Below are 16,944 nucleotides of genomic sequence, written 5' to 3'. Positions count from 1 at the left end.
GTTGCCAGGCTGCTACCTTAGTTTGAAAGGTCGTTTCTAACCTAACAATTTGCAGTGTTTGGTTGTAGTAATTTTATGACATAGGTATCATTGTTCTGTATGATAAGATCATTCGGATCTTCATTGGATCATTCTATCCGAGTGATGCAAAGGAATTTTGTTTTTTAGTTAAAACTTTTTATACAGAGCTATAAAAGACGGACTTAATGCCAGGAACGGTTTCTGCCAGTCTACCTTAGGGTGATGCAGATATTGTTGTAAAGGTGTTTAAAAGAGGAAAGAGAGTGAGTTGAGAAAGGATTGTAGTAAGTGGCGTTTTATTGTGCTCATAAATAAGTATCGGATAAAGGTATTTTGTATTTACTAACTTTTTCTTCTTTCAAAACATAATAAGTTTATAGACAGATGCATATCCTAAGTGCAAAAACTCCTAGAATCCATAGATTCTTCCAGAGTTAAACAGAACCGTTAAATCGTCACTTACTAAGGTTCCAACAAACTTTCGCTTTACTCACATTGGCATCTCTTTAAACAAGACCACTGTTTACTAGTACTACTCACCTGACCTAAATAAAAATGGCAGCAAAGATCTCCAGCTTTCACAAGACATTAAACACTCACACGATCGTTATTTGTTAGTAAACCTTGCCAAATTCCGCTGCCATTATTCATCAGAAAGAACTTAATATTCACCTCACACGCCCCCTTCCTTCGCGACAACGGAGCGTATCAGCTTCCCTCTTGCCACGCCAATTGCACCCCCTATTTGATATTACCCCTATTTTGTCATCATAATACATCTTTTCGAGTCTCAGTTATATAGGGGAGAGTTTAGGGGTCCTTCTTACAGATTTATCCCCTATTTTGTAAGGTGTGAACTGTGTGATGTGAGACATTATCTATCATTGTCGGGAAGTGTGACTTTGAATCATTAAGAAATTTTGTACAGAATCTGATCAGCGCCTTCAGCAATCAGCTTCGTAGAAATTATTTTTGAAGTACATTTTAACGTGTGATGTGAAACTTTCGATACTCGACAATAACGACTGTGGAGAACAGCACTACAGTCCTTAAAAAAATTTAAAGTTCCCAACCAGCAGGTGGTCGCAAGAAATCACCTCATTATGGAAGTATCCAGGAGAGGGACAGTTTTACTTATATAATCGATTATTACCCATTACCACCCGATATTAATTTCTTATGCCCAATCGTAGTAAGGATATTAGATTAAAAATTACTAAATAAAAAATGTACTTTCACTATACATAAGGGCCGCTGGGAACTTAGTACAAACAAAAATCACTACAGTGCTAAAATAACCACACATTAAAATAACAAACCTTTCCACTAAAGCCGTTCGTATGATAGTTATACAACAACGGCGGCAGGTGCGCTTGAGATTGAAATTACCGGATGAATGGCGGAAGACGGCTCTATTAGCTGCAACTAATGCTATCAAAGCGATACTCCTTGAATACACTGATAAATGCTGCACAATTGCGATGCAAGATTATTATTAAAGGCTTTAGAATTCTGTGGATAAATCTTTAGATCTTTCCACATTAATTGTTTCTATTGAACTGTAAACTCGTTCTCTACTACTATCGACTACCGACAACCGGCCTGTCATCGAGAAATTTTGTATGAAAATCTGATCAGCGCCTCTGACGGGCGTCGTGGGAACTATTTTGGCAGTACATCCTAATGTCAAACTTTCGATACAGAATCGCGCTAATGACTTTAGAAAAGTGTCTCATAAGTTATTACTGGGTGGAACGATTTGGATGATTCTTATTTATTTAATAGGACTACCATTGAAATAAATAATCCAATCCAATCAAGGATTTAGGAAATGCCAGCTTTCTAGATCCTTTTTCAATTTGAACTAGATTTGTCAAGTGGTATTTAAAGAGGAGTACTGACCACATCATCATTTGGGCAAGTTTCACGACTTTTTAAAGGCTGTCAGTTAATTTATCTGCTAGACAAAATAACAGTAAATGTAAGAAAACCACAATGTATTCGTTCGTGTGATATTAAGTAATTTAAACTTTGTAATTATTTTTTATAATTTTCACATTCTCAATTAAATTAATTAGAACTAAAGAGACCGAGAGACAGCGAAACTTTAAGCGCCAGAATATTTTTTTGAAATAACTAAAATGAATACATTTTAAGCGAAATGCATCCAGAATTCTGTTTTAAAGTTGCGGTTTGATGCGGTAGATTTAGTAAGCAATTTATTTACTTGGAATTTTATTTTCACAGCCAGATTTAAAGTTTATTCTGAACCGTAAAATTTGTTTTCGTAGAGGATTATCTGGGTGAAAATTTAATATTTTACAGCTAACGGTAATATTATACGGATATAAACGCATACGTTTTACCTTAGATTGCTTGACATTTCGGTCAAAAGGACCTCACTTCGAAAGTTTGTCATTCAAAATATAATTACTTATTTACTAACTATTTTCTGTGGTGCGGTAATCTTTCTTTCTCTCTAAATCTGATCATGAGGTTTGATTTCTAATTAAAAATAGTTTCATCGGAACACGGTAGGGGCGCTAATCATTTTTCATGTTCTTTAGCCCGATACTCAGTAGATGTCATAAATCGCGTCACTGGTTTTTAACGCTAGAAGTAAATAACAAAGATTAAAATTGTTCCTCAAGAACACGATAGAGGCGCTGATCAGTTTTCCACACATTCTCTACAGCACGACACTCGATTGTGATCATTAATCGCGGTTCTATTAATATAAGAGTGAATAATTATTGAAATTTTACCTGCACGCTAGGAGCGCTAATAACATGTTTTTCGTTATCTCGATAGCAACTCAATAGCTACTCGATAGCTACTCGTTACTAACTCGATAGCTATTCGATCCCTACTCGATACTAACTTGATACTCGTTAATATTAGTCTCTAGTTATATAGTATTGAATAATTATTGACATTTCAGCACTGAGGCAGGGAATAGTAATGAATTGCAAACAGCGTCGAGGATTATGTAGTGGAAGCTTGCGGCGCTCGTGTGAGAAGCAATCTAGTTAGTGATAATGCGATATGGGCGGACACACGGGCGGTTATTAGTATCTATTTCATTTCTCTTTAAAAAAATATTTCAAGTGAATACGAAGGCATAAAATTTAGTGTATTGTCTAACATCACAAGCTTTACCCATCATACTTTTGGTAGAATGTATTGTTTGCTGCAGAAAACTGCGAAAATAGCTATTTTATGACACTTTTTTCGACCCGGACATCAAACCCGAGATTGATGTCTATTCTTTTTATTGTAATTTATTTTATTAAATCAAGAAATACAAAACAACAATTTTAATCTAATATCCAAACTAAATTTGCAATCCAATTATTACTATACACAACATTCAAATATTTTATCTACAGTGGTTTCTAGCTATTTTTAAGTTTTTTCATTACAAATCAGTTATTTACATTCACTGTTACTATTGGTGTTTGTCGCATTCCTACGAAACAGCGCGACCGATTTTTATTGTGTACTTACTTATATGTATATGTTACATTATTTATTATCTATCACATAGACACCAGAATGAGTCGTAAAGTATATTTAATACCGCTAGAAGATTAGGAATCCTATTATATTCGTATGTAAAAAAAAGAACTTTTAACCAAAGTAGCGCTGCTCAGATATTACTAACTATAAAGTAGTCAAATTTGGCATCTTCGTTAATGAAGCAAAGAATGAAAAGAAACTAATATTATATAAAACGTGTAAAATAGATCGTTCTACTTCACAGGGTGTTCAAAGAGCGATTTCAATAAAGTATCCATTCACAATGATATCCTGGCGCAGTGCCAGTATCACGTGCTCTTTGTCTGAAACTAGACAATTTTATACTGGTAACACACATTTTTGCTGCAGTCTTTATTTTAAAACTGCTTTAGATTGCTTAAGTATCTGCTATTTTTCGATTTCGAATTACTTTCTTTTTAAAGGAGCTTAATGTTAATTTAATATTCTGCAGTAAGAATGGTTCTTAGCTGCAAAAAGCTTCGCACAGTTACTAGTTATTAGTATACACGCGGCCACGTGTATACGTATGTAACGGCAAATTGGGGAACGATTAAAAATAGGTAGCCCTATTTCGACAATATTTTTCTACAATTTAGCCAAGCAAACATAACTTAGGGACTGACAGACATGTAAATCTAATTTCTTTATATGTCGCATAGTATTTGATTCTAAGATAATTTATCAAAATAATTCTGATTGACAATGTAGTACTAGTTATGAAAGAACAGTTGAGAGACATGAAAATTGTGTATCCTAGTCGACAACATTACTATTCTGTACATTGTTTCGTTTCATAAATGATGTTAATTGATATGTCGCTTCAAAGCTGCAATGTACTACATAGTAGCTGTCAAATTGACATACAAAAAATTATTACAAAAAAATCCTACTCATTTTACATGAAGTACATATAAATATTGGTAGATTAAATACTACTATAATATGCGCGGTACAGCGAGTGCGCAACACAAACATGAACCCAGAACAAACACAGGAAATACTAATGTTTGTGTAAAACCCTGCACAAACACACACTTCTCACTTTTATTATGTATATATTAAACATAATGTCGAAGGAAATATTGTGAAATAATTAAAATATTTAAGAAACCTGCAAATTGTTCTTGAAGGCATTTGATATCATTAGTACTTATATTTTTTTATTTACTCAGGTTTATTATGTTAAAAGTTATTTTTCAGTCAAATACTAGATCGTTAAGATTAGAACTCCGACATAAAATATATGTTTTTGTAGTTTTATTAAAATATAAATGAGTAAAATAAATGACTTCAGATGAGATCCATTAACTTAAATGCACCCATTTATCCTTTGTGGGTGTGAAACATTTCCTTTGCGCATTTAATTTCTTTTACATGTTTGAAAATTGCAACAAAAAAAAACAGTATGATTAATTTTAGATTGACTACTACACAATATACAGGGCGTACTATATACCTAATGAGACGCATGGACCAAAACTACTTTAAATTCTAATGATATCTTAATTCACTAGATGAAAAGACACTTTAATTTGTTTAAAGTAGACATAACTACATTCAAACATTTCTGATAAAGTTGCATCAACCGGGAATGGAACTTTGACTAAAGGTCAATCAGACTGTAACAATTCCTAAAACCAAAAAATTCCACCTTTTAAGTATATCATCTCCAAATATAAACAAATATAATAATATATCATTGGTCAACTCACACACGGACATTCCAAACTAAGCAGTGCTTGTACTATGGTAACCAAATAACTGATAAACATACTTATATACTTCTAAATACATAGAAAGATAATTCTCAACCATATAACTAACGTGTCACCCGCTCGTCTGCTGAAAGCGAGCCTTCAATCCGTTTAAGATAATGCTTTTAGCGCGACCTGGATTTTATTCCCGTTTTAATATTGAACAACAATATATCTCTTGTCTTTACATCGTTAATGGCGTGCTTTGAGAAATGTGTACGGTTTGAAGTTATTTGAGTGGAATCTGAGAGTTCTTTATACAGTTCTCGATAATAATACTTATGCTAGCTTTGGTTTATGAAACAAATGAAGGTGTTTCTTTTTTTTGTGAAAGTTATTTGTTCCTTTAAAGACCTTTAGTTACTATGATGTTTAAGATTGGTTGTGATTTTTTTTAAATTACGTATTGTCTAATTACTTGCTATATGGGGAGGACTAATTAATTCCTAAAATAACCTCATCTTTTCAATAACCTGGATTATACTATTGTAGTTTTCGATTAGTATATAAGTTAAAATTCTGTTTAACAATCAACATTTTATAATCAGTTGAATGATTGAAACGAATTATTCAGTCTTTCACTATTATAACTGTTATGTACATACATACATTTGCTAAATCATCTACAAAACCGTTCATCATCATTCATTCAATAATTGCTAATGCATACATAATAATCAATTATTCAAAAAATAAAAATTCCCACCTTTATAAATGTAATACGACCTCACAAAAGTACTACGCCTCAAATTCTTGACACTTGACATTACCACACCTATACAGCGACTAAACAATCTTAATCCTCCGTAGAATCCAGGCAAGCTATTTATAAACCTTTTCCTTTGAAGTAACGCACACGTTATATAGGAAAAAAATAGGACGAAATACAGACCACTGAACATTTAGGTCAGCCCTTAGGGCTGTCACTTGTGATACAGCATTATAAAGGACAGATGTGAGATATTGAAACCAGTTAATTTATTAATTCAATGCTGAGTATGTCAGAGTGAAAGAGAATACGTTTGTATGCTTCTTTCCCCAAGGGGGAAAGCAAAGATTAACAATATAGCTGTACTTCTTTTGTTCTATATGCAAGTGAAATTCGTCCCGAAACACTTTACTTTTGACGTTTTTGTTATTGACGTGTTTGTATTGCAAAAAAATAATTTTAATGTTGTCAAAATGTTACTAATATTGTCATTGCAAAAAGTTTATTAATTTATTTGAACAACCAATTTAGCAACTATACATATTTATCAATGTATTTGAGTTTTGTTGTCAAATAAACCGTTCCATGCATCAAATAAGAAGGCATGTTTAAGACAGTAGTGTGCTCTACTCTCGGGTCTGAAAATTTACTGCAACTTGCTCTTGAAGTAAAAGTAAACACCAATATACCTTATTATACATTGGACTAATAATATAGCCTTCAAAAATTTGCTTCAAAAATTTACAAGTGAGATATTAAAAATTCTAAATTTAATTAAATTAAAAGCATAAATCCCTAATCCTAATATTGGTTGTAATAAGGCCGCGGCAAATAAAGCGATCAGCCCCCATTTTAATAACGACACGATTAAATAACAAAGTGATTCCATTACTAGGGTTGCTATTAAATCCCTTTTTATGATTATGGTCTTTAGCCATGCTAGGGGAAGACTACACACGCGGGTAGTGGAGATAGTTATACATGTGTATGATAGCCCAGGCCATATACAGCCTTGGCCAAAAGTATTAGGCACCCTATAAATTACTGCATATTTCAAGATTACAGAGAAATAAAACTAATTGTAATGATTAAAGTACTTTATTTCCATTAGAACATTATAAAAACACCAATACTTTGTTGAGTCACCCTTTGATTTTATGACAGCAGCAACTCTGTGGTCATACTACGTACAAGTTTTGTACAATCTTCTGTTGAAAATGCATCCCATTTTTGCACTAACGCGTTTTTGAAGCAGTTTTTGGTGTTTTCGAGTGTTCTGTTATTTTTTCTTCTTAAAATACATCACAAATGCTTAATAGGGCTTAGGTCCAGGGACTGGACAAGCCAATTCAATGGATCAATACAATTATCAGTAAACCAGCGCAATGTGGTGGCTGACTTGTGACACAAAGCATTGCCTTGATGGAATTTCACCATTTAGGTTAGTGTCACAAAAAAAAACACGAAAACGAAGGTACGGGAGCAGTTTCCAGCACATTAATGTACTTTTCACTTTTTATGCGAGTTTTGCAATTTAACATTTGGCTGACTCCATCAGCAGCCATTCAACCCCAAATCATTACACTGTCTGCGCCGTGTTTTATGCGTGGGACTACGCAATCTAGGTGATAATCTTTACGTCTGCGTCGCCTCACGAACGCCACTCCTGGTGTTTAAAATACCTGTAAATTAGAAAAAAAATCACATATTACAAACTCCTTATAACATTTAAGATTGCAAACTAGCATTACATTGATCGTTGTTATTGTGTTATAGACTGAATTAGTAAAACTAACCTCAATTTGGAATTCATCGCACCACAGTACATTAGACCAATCCTCCTCCGTGAAATGTTGGTGTCTCAGAGCCCACTCAAGTCGTTTTCTTTTGTCGCCTCCTGAAAGCCACGGCTGCTTCCTGGCTTTGCAACCTTTTAAGCCTTCTTCTACCAGCCTCTGTCTTGCAGTTCGAGTGCTTATCGGGTTTCCAATCTCTTCAGTTAAAGCGGCAGCGAGCTTCAAAGAAGTTTTTTTTCTGTATTTTACAGACCCACAGATAAGTTTCCTATTCTGACGGCTAGTAGGCACTCGTTTTCTGCCTTTTCTTGGTTTATTTGTGTGAATGCTAGTCTCAGCGAATCGTTTAATAGCTGATTGCACTGAACACCACGAACATTTCACCAACTGCGCGATATCTGTATGATTCTTACCTTGCTCATGGAAAAGTTCGAAATTAACACGATTTTTAAAACTAATTTCGTTTGTTTTTGGCATTTTCAAAAAGATTTCTTCTCGCTTTAATCACAAAACCACAAATGTTCTAGCTTTAAGCTTAGACTTTCAAATGCAGACTGACAAAACATCAAAAACAAAGTTGTAAGAAATTATGATATTTGGTCATTGTTGCACCAGTTGTTAATCGACCACTAAAATTTGCCACTCGTTGTTTTTAATAGTGATTCAAGACCCCAAGATCAATTTTCAATAGAATATTTATTCATTATTCAAATAGCACAAGTGTGTAGTAACTTTATTGGGGGTGCCTAATACTTCTGGCCAAGGCTGTATATTACATGAATTATTTAGATTTAACTACTGTTCATGTGCTGTTAACTCAAATTGTATACTAAATAAATTGAAACAATTATTTGTCCATGACTAGTCTTTTATGAGATCTTGCTCTGAATTTCAGTAGCCACTTTATTAAAGAATTAACGCTGTAATTAAGTACTTAAAACTTTTGTATTGGACTGATCATATCGGTGTATGTCCTGAAATAATGTCAGGCTTGTAGTGTTTGTAATCGACAGACCTCTATGACCACATGTATGGATGTAAATGAAGCAAAGGCAGTTTGCAAGAATTGTACCAAGAGGCGTACTTTTATCTCTACCTACCCTTTATGAGACGAAGATATGATTATAGGCTGTATAGAATACTTACCGGGACATACAGTATTACTCATACTGGGAACCAAACCTGGTATACTGCAAACTACATCCATAACCCGCAAAAGTTTTGCAGTGTCCCAATGTTAATAAAAAAACAGGCTTAATGTGATTAAACATATTCTTAAATTCTACTGACCTTTTTGTTAGCCGAGCGTGATGTTACGAAACATATTTTAAACTGTCATACAATCTAATTACGTCGTCGTATGTATACCGTACCTTACTCTACGCGGTGCTACGTCGTAGCATTTCTCTACGATATTGCTACGGATTAAGTGCTACGGTGTCTGGGTTAATCGCATATGGTTTATAACACCGTATGTTAGTGCATGTATGGAACATGTGTTTATAATGATATCGTATTGTCTATGATAATAGCTTTAGAGGTAGCAGGTTCAAATAGAGTCTTTTGGAAATTATTATGTTCAGGAAGGAAAGTCAATCTAGTGTGGTAGTTGAATGCTTATAGTTTAGTGTTTTATTTTTATTTATTAAAACCAACTCCGAATAGTTAGCCTGCAGTTCTGTTCAGTTTTAGTAAAGCCTTCCGCCTATGTACTGATTAGCTAAATTGCAAGTGCAATTTTTAAAACAATCCGAGTAATTGAGGTCATTGGTATGCAAAATGTTAATGATATTTCGACCCAATTTAAAATTGATTCTAAAAGTCTGCTATAAATAGAAACCTTTTTTAACCTACTTCAAAAAAGGTGGTCTTACTTAATTCGTAGCTATTTTTTTAGACCCGTCTCCATCTCTTACTGTCTGCATTTACATATTACTTCCAAGACTACACTAAATAATATAGCATTGCTCTCTACGAGGGGCATTCAAAAACTAAATACCGCCACAAAATTATCATTACTATATTCAATTAATTCCCCCACAATAAATTCTATCAGCACTTATAATCAATAATCAAGATAGCTCAGCGGTACAATTCATCACGCTGACGAGACAGGGGGACAGCAGGCTTATTGATTACAACATTGATCAACGTCGCCCTTGTAATTAGCCTGTGTTACATTGTGGGAAAGAGATGGAGACATAACAGAAAGAGAGAGAAAGTTCTTATTGGCAATGCCCAGGACCTTTCGTAATTGGTGAGACAATCAATTTTATTTTACCAAAATTAAAAAATTATGAAATTCTCCTTTGATCTCTGAATACGTGTGAGGAGAAAAGCACTTGGTTTTATCTATGTAAAATAAAATAACTGCCGACTGTTTTTGTGGTCTGGCCGGTAAGGTGTACGACTTCTGCTCGCAAGGTTTCAGGTTCGTTTCCTGAGGTCTTTTGTGTTAGTTTGTGGGACGTATCTGCTTAAAATTCACATCACAATGATTATTTAGAGAAAGTACTGAAAATAAATTCTAAAAATAGGCAAGTATAAAAATAAATGCAACTGTTTGAACGTAATAAATTATTTCTTATTTATAAAGAACGTCACATTACGAATTCCATTAACAATTGATCATGAAATTCCATCAAGTTTACTGTATAAAGTATTCTGTTCATGATGCACCGGGCAAATTGACTTCCGGTGTGAGCGAGCTGCTTCCGGCGCGACCGGATGCGCCACCATATTGTGATCCAAACAAAATGGCCGCCTAGTTAGCAAATGGAGGGGATTGTGAAGACTTTGGAATTAAGATTAAGCTTGTGTAATAAGGTTAAGTAGGAATGTCCGAGTGGTTTAAGCGTTCAACTCTCATGTAAATGGTTCAGGGTTCAAACCCTTACCAATGACTTTACAAAACTAAGTAAGGACACAATCAAAGTTTCAGTCTCTTGAAGATTGGTTTTAGAAAATAAAAATGGCCTTCGTTTAATCCCACCTCTTCAACTATTTCCATTCTAGATTTCATCTAAGTCGATTCGGTAAATTAGTTTCAGTAGTAGAAAAACTGACAGACGTTACAATTTAAAATATGAATACATACCTAATGTGTTAGTTTAAGTGAATGATTTGCCAGAAAAATCTTGTGAAAAAGATCTTGAATTCAATTCATTCCATGCCTGAAGGTTTTTTAATAATGGACTGACGGGCAATCAAGTGCAAAATTTGAAGAGACCAAACAGGGGTATTTTCTTCTACGTTTTTCACTATCTACAACTTCCTGTCTTAGAATGCATTGCATTGCAAATGCATGCCTATGTCTACATTAATAATACGTCTTTAAAATTTTCCATATTGTTGGTGATATTTAATTTAAACTTTGAATCTGATACCTTTGTAAGTCAAAAAACAATGCACCTGCCCACCATTCATAAAACAACCCTTTACTTTCTAATTCTTTTAATCTAAATTAGAAAGCTTTTGAAAGTCTTTTAAAAGAATGTTTGTACGTAAATCCTCCTGTAATTATGTACCTTTGAGAAAAGAAAGGAAAGATTAGAGAGCTCTCGCCGTTGACAGATTTCTTTTTCTTTTGAAGTGTGTTTTTTGCTTGTTTGGGGTAATTGGCTGTGACTGCTGTGATGGAAGTTATGAATTAGCTTGTGGTCTTTGCTGATGTTAGATTGTTTTTGGTATTTATGACTTAAGCGGCTTAAATATGATTCTTGGCAATCATAGTTTATCTTCCCTTGACTAACAATTTCTACTATAAAAATTATATGTAATTAAAACTGTATCAGCTATACCCTACCGGCTATTCCCTTTTTAGGTGATTACTTCGCTCCCATAAATCATATCGTAATTTAATAAGTTAATTAAAGAACGATTCTATTTTCATCAATACTATTGTCGTCATATAGAGAAAATATTTATTCGTTTTAAGTAAGTGTCGTATTATTAAGGTGTAAATTGAAATTTAGTGATATAGTATGTAACCACAGCACTCCATCTTTCCATTAATAAACTGCCAAAAATATGAAAAATATCCATGCAAACGAATTGGAACTGTAATGAAATGGAAAAATCCTCTATTACTGAAATATTGGAAATTTCAAGCCACACTTCGTATTTCCACTTAATATAAACTACATTCTATCCCACCAAATCATCACAAAACCCAGTAAAATCGTACAAAAGTCAATATTAATCAACTCTGAGTACAATTTGTACAAGTTCTATATACACTGAACGGCAAATACTCGCGTTTCATTCCGAGACTAGTTATCGAATCAATTCAATAGATGGCGCTGCGAATGCAATCATTTTAATGACTTTGCTGAAAAGGCAAACTGAAAATATATGCTACATGTTGGAACATGCTGAAACATGTTTGAGAGTGCATAGAAGTGCTGTATTTGACGAGCAAATGTAGATAGTGGAAACTTGAATTTGTAGCAAGGTCCTTCAATTTGTAGGTGGTGTTTTAAGTAAACGTTATGTTTTTAAGGTTATTTGTTTTTGACGATACTTGTGATGTGAAAATAGATTATGCAAGGATTAAGTATTATAAGTAGTAGTTCATTTTATCCTTAACTAGCTGACCCGCGCAACTTCGCTTGCGTCACATAAGAGAATCATAATTTTCCCCGTTTTTGTAACATTTTTCACTGGTACTCTGCTCCTATTGGTCGTAGCGTGATGATATATAGCCTATAGCCTTCCTCGATGAATAGGCTATCTAACACTGAAAGAATTTTTCAAATCAGACCAGTAGTTCCCGAGATTAGCGCGTTCAAACAAACAAACAAACAATCAAACAAACAAACTCTTCAGCTTTATAATATTAGTATAGATTTGATTGACATTTCGGCACAGGCTGCGATTATAAAATGAATTCTTAAGCGATGTTTATACTACACCAATACACAGGGTATGTAATATAAAACATGAAAAGGTGGCACGGGCTGTAAGTCTCTAAGCTACCTACTAGTAACCGAATTATACCTATAACATCTTTAAAAAGCACAAATATTTTTAGTTGTGTTTTTAAAGACATTTTGTAAAACTCTTTTCAAACAACACAATTACCGACCCCCAAAATCAAACCTTAGAAATAATCAGGTTCTATACACAACATACGGGTCCCACAAAGCCTTAAACCTTTACAAACCAGTCTCATAATCCTTCGTAACCCTATTCACCGGTACTTAAATAATTACAAACCGTATCCGGGTGTAATTTTAAAAATTCGCTGCTTGAGTGGATAACCCTTGGTCGGGTTTTGACCCGGACGAGATCGCCCTGGTAAATTATGATCCCAACCCTTAACCCGGGTTTTAGATAGACGCTAGCGAGTGTAGTAAGATATAAAGATTTATGTTTTGCAGTCAGATAACTTAATGTGTTTCCTAGTAGATCGTGGACATTGGAACACAATAAGTTTAAATTTATTTTTTATTAACTTCTTGGCTTCTGAATCTGCTGTCGAAATTGATCTACTATGGATGGGATAGATAGTAGTTTTGTTTTTCTATTTTCTTGCAAAATATATCTTAAATTGTATTAAATAAAACCTTTATTTTTCTAATTACAATCATGAAATTTAAACTAAACCCCTTCTGCAAACCTACCTAAGAAAAAAGTCACCGACGGGAATCAAACCTTATAACTACTTCTACAATAGTAAACTTTCAAACCAGTAGTAACATGTCGTATCGTGAGGTGTGTCGGTTGATCGTTAACAACCGGCCCGGGTAACCGGATCCGGTAGTTATCGAGTAATAGCATTAAACATTACGTCACCTCCGGCCCGGTTTGCACATTGTACATTACTTAGCAAGGAAGTTTTGCTAATAAATTTACTAAAAACTGAATAACTCGCGCAGCTCTGCTCGCGTACAAACTATCAAACCTATTTCACCACCTAAGAAAAAATATATTGAATTAAAACGTTATTCAACTTTCTTCTAATTCATCAAATTGACAGAGTGGTTGAGCCGTGAATGTGTAACCGACTAATAAACATTCGCATACTATAGTAAAGATTTTAAAGTGTGTTTATTGCTCTGCTCTTATTTTACGCAAAGCAGTTAAACTGATTAGAGTCAAATGTCGAAAGGTTAGTTTGTATCCTAGAAAATAATAAAGGCTACTTTTTTCCCAATAAAAGTGCGAAACTAAACTAAAAACTCATATCTTTTCATGAGTCTTTACATGGTATTTCTGCGATCGATGGGATCAATCAATTCCCACGAGAATGGAATCAACGGGATGAAATTGTTCCCTACCTGGATGAAGTCAAGCCAGTCCGCTAGTAATTTAATAAAATTAAAACTCAATCTAAAATTAAAACACCAGTGACAAAAATACAGATACGAAACGAATTCAACTTTTACAGTCGAGCTGAACTACAAAGCGGAACATTTTCCACAGTATTACGATATAGGGGTGACACAGGTATTTCAAATTAAAACGACTTCGTGTTTAATATGATGATATTAAATACGCAGTTTGCAGTTTGGAAATGTTTCTAATGAGGTTTGTTGGCAGCAAATGTTTTGTAAAACAATAACTGTTTCGTATTATGAATTCCTGTGTTATAAGGCAGTAAATTGTTTTTAGATTATTTAAAATTTAAGACACGGGTTGCATGCTTCCTTTATCACTAGGTACTTCGTTCGTTCGTTCGTTCGTCCGTCGTATGGTTAGTGGTCAACCTAGTGTCAAAGTTGTTTAAGCCGCCCGAGAGGCCTTTGACATGGCTTAACGACTGTTATCTTAGAAGACAACAGCCGGGACCGACTTTTTACGTGCCCTCCGAAGCACGGAGACGCCCATCTCAAATACCACTATGCGGTCACCCATCTATGGAATGACCGCGCCGAGGATTGCTTAACCCACAGATCGTTTACCAGACGGTGAGCGCAACTGGCTATGGGTGCCTCCCGCACTAGGTACTGGCAGCAATAAAGGATACTCAAAATTAGATGATTCAAAATTGGCTGGCTGCATGCCTCGGCTTCGTCCCGGTAAAAAAGTAATTTTACGCAAAAACTTAACTAAATATACACCCATATCTTTCATAACTTTTAAACTCTCGCGTTGCATATTTAATGTATAGTAGAATACGGGAATTTACGCACTCTTTTTTCTAACGTTTCGGCGCACGTTTAGCCTGCGACCACGGCGAGTGCAACTTGCGCCGAAACGTTAGGCATTTTTAGGAATGCGTTTTCGCGTTAATTCCCGTATTCTATTAGACTCAAATCTTTAATGTTAATTGCTCTATCAGTCATATTAGTACATTTGTGTCTATTGCCGATTAACAGATAGACACGATGATCTAACTTTGTTTTATATTATGTAGGGTTTTTTTTGCAAATTCAAACAGCGATTGACAACGTTTGTTTAGAAAACATGGTGGATGATATCTAATAAACGTATTTACAGATGACTACAATTATTTACACACAGTGTCGTCACTCTTAAGGTACGAATACCTGCTATAAAATTACTACTTTTTCAACATAGTACAGTTTTTATAATCGAAGTTACCTTCCACCAATCCCCGCAGCCCTACAGTCCATACATCACGCTGGCCATATGTTGCCGACGGGCGACAGATGTCGACGTTTTAACTCCACTCCTTTGTAAAATAACTCACACTAATTTGTACAGTGCAAGAGGCTTAATATATTAATTGTTTACTTATAAATACACTTATATCTTATGATAAAGCAATAGATAAAAGATAGCATTACAAAATAACGAAAAGTGAGTGTGTTTCACATATTAAAGTTTAAAAATCTTTTGTATGAGTGTCGGTTACCTTATCCGATAGATATTAACAGCAAATGTACGAAAAGAATTTCCCAAATCGTACTCGATAAGTTTACTTATATTTAAATAGGATAGTAATATTTACTCTACGCATAGTTTTTGGGTATAATAAGCGTGATGCTATTAAAATATAACTTAAGCATTTTAGCAGTTTTACTTCAAGTCTTGACTCTTACCCTAGGTGTTAGATTGTTTGAGTGAAACTCTTTACGACGAGCACTTTCGATTTAAAATAACAAGTAACAGTGTATCTGAGTACCAAGCAAAAGGCCTAGTGACAAAAGTTATCATACTTTCAGAACATTCACAAAGCCAAAACATTCTATCACTATATGCTACTAGTTACTGTAACCGCAAGACAACGGCTCTAAAAAGTCGTTATTAAGAGCTGCCAAAAAGAGAGCATGCAGCATAATTTGCAGCTCGTTCTGCAGCGCCATTTTGCAGCACAATTTTGCAGCGTTACGACGTGTCGCTTCAACGTAGTCGTGCTGCACGTTGTCGGGTTTAAATCACAATTAGAGGACCATCGGTTCTGTCGCTACGGCCGAGGAATTACGAATACATGGGCTGGAAGAATAGCGAGCATAATTTAGAATCTCTGTAAATTTTGGCTGCACAGTTTCTGAATTCGTTTAAATCGATTGTGATTTTAATCGAATACTTTGTAAATAAAAGTTGCGCTTGTATTCTTTATTATGGTTTATCAACTTTCAAGTCTCTATTAGAAATAACAACACATCCTAACTAAACATCACGCGTTTTTTTAATGATAAACAACTTACATCTATTGTTTCACTTCCATTCCACCAGAATTTATTTCCCGTGCTTATAAGAGGCAAGGCTTAGGCACGTCACCAAAATCTGTTATACTGTTGAAAATTCTTATGCAAAAGAAAAACAATATCACTAAACCAGATTGCCATTTGCCTCAAAATTAACTAATAGACCATCAAGGTAATTTTCACCTGAGAAATTTTGCAACGATTTTTAGTTCGCCAATTTCTTCGGCCGTATGTCCGCTACTAAAAGCCGTCTTGTGTACGTACCCTACTTGGTGATTGATTGAAACCTCCATACCTACACTATATACCTACGTTATATGTAGGCCAACTCCTTGTTTTGGGGAAACCAAAATAGGAGCTCAACTTCCACTGGCCATTAAAACAAATGCTTCTAGCCACCAGTGTTTCTTGACCTCTGCTAGCCAGAGACCAAGTTAAACTGGTTGTCTTTTGATTAGTGAGAGTGCCTAATGTAATTTGACCTGGATATTCATATAAGGTTTGCA

The 16,944-nt window shown here is 34.6% G+C and overlaps 1 protein-coding gene across 6 annotated transcripts in view; it reads left to right on the top strand.

Moving 5' to 3' along the window:
- LOC142982569 (inactive dipeptidyl peptidase 10) overlaps positions 1–16,944 on the top strand; it is a 533,383-nt gene that overhangs the window by 491,257 nt on the left and 25,182 nt on the right. The window lies entirely within an intron of this gene.

This window comes from Anticarsia gemmatalis, chromosome 22 (assembly GCF_050436995.1).
Source record: "Anticarsia gemmatalis isolate Benzon Research Colony breed Stoneville strain chromosome 22, ilAntGemm2 primary, whole genome shotgun sequence".
Taxonomy (NCBI): Eukaryota; Metazoa; Arthropoda; class Insecta; order Lepidoptera; family Erebidae; genus Anticarsia; species Anticarsia gemmatalis.
This window is presented reverse-complemented; position numbering and strand designations above follow the sequence as displayed.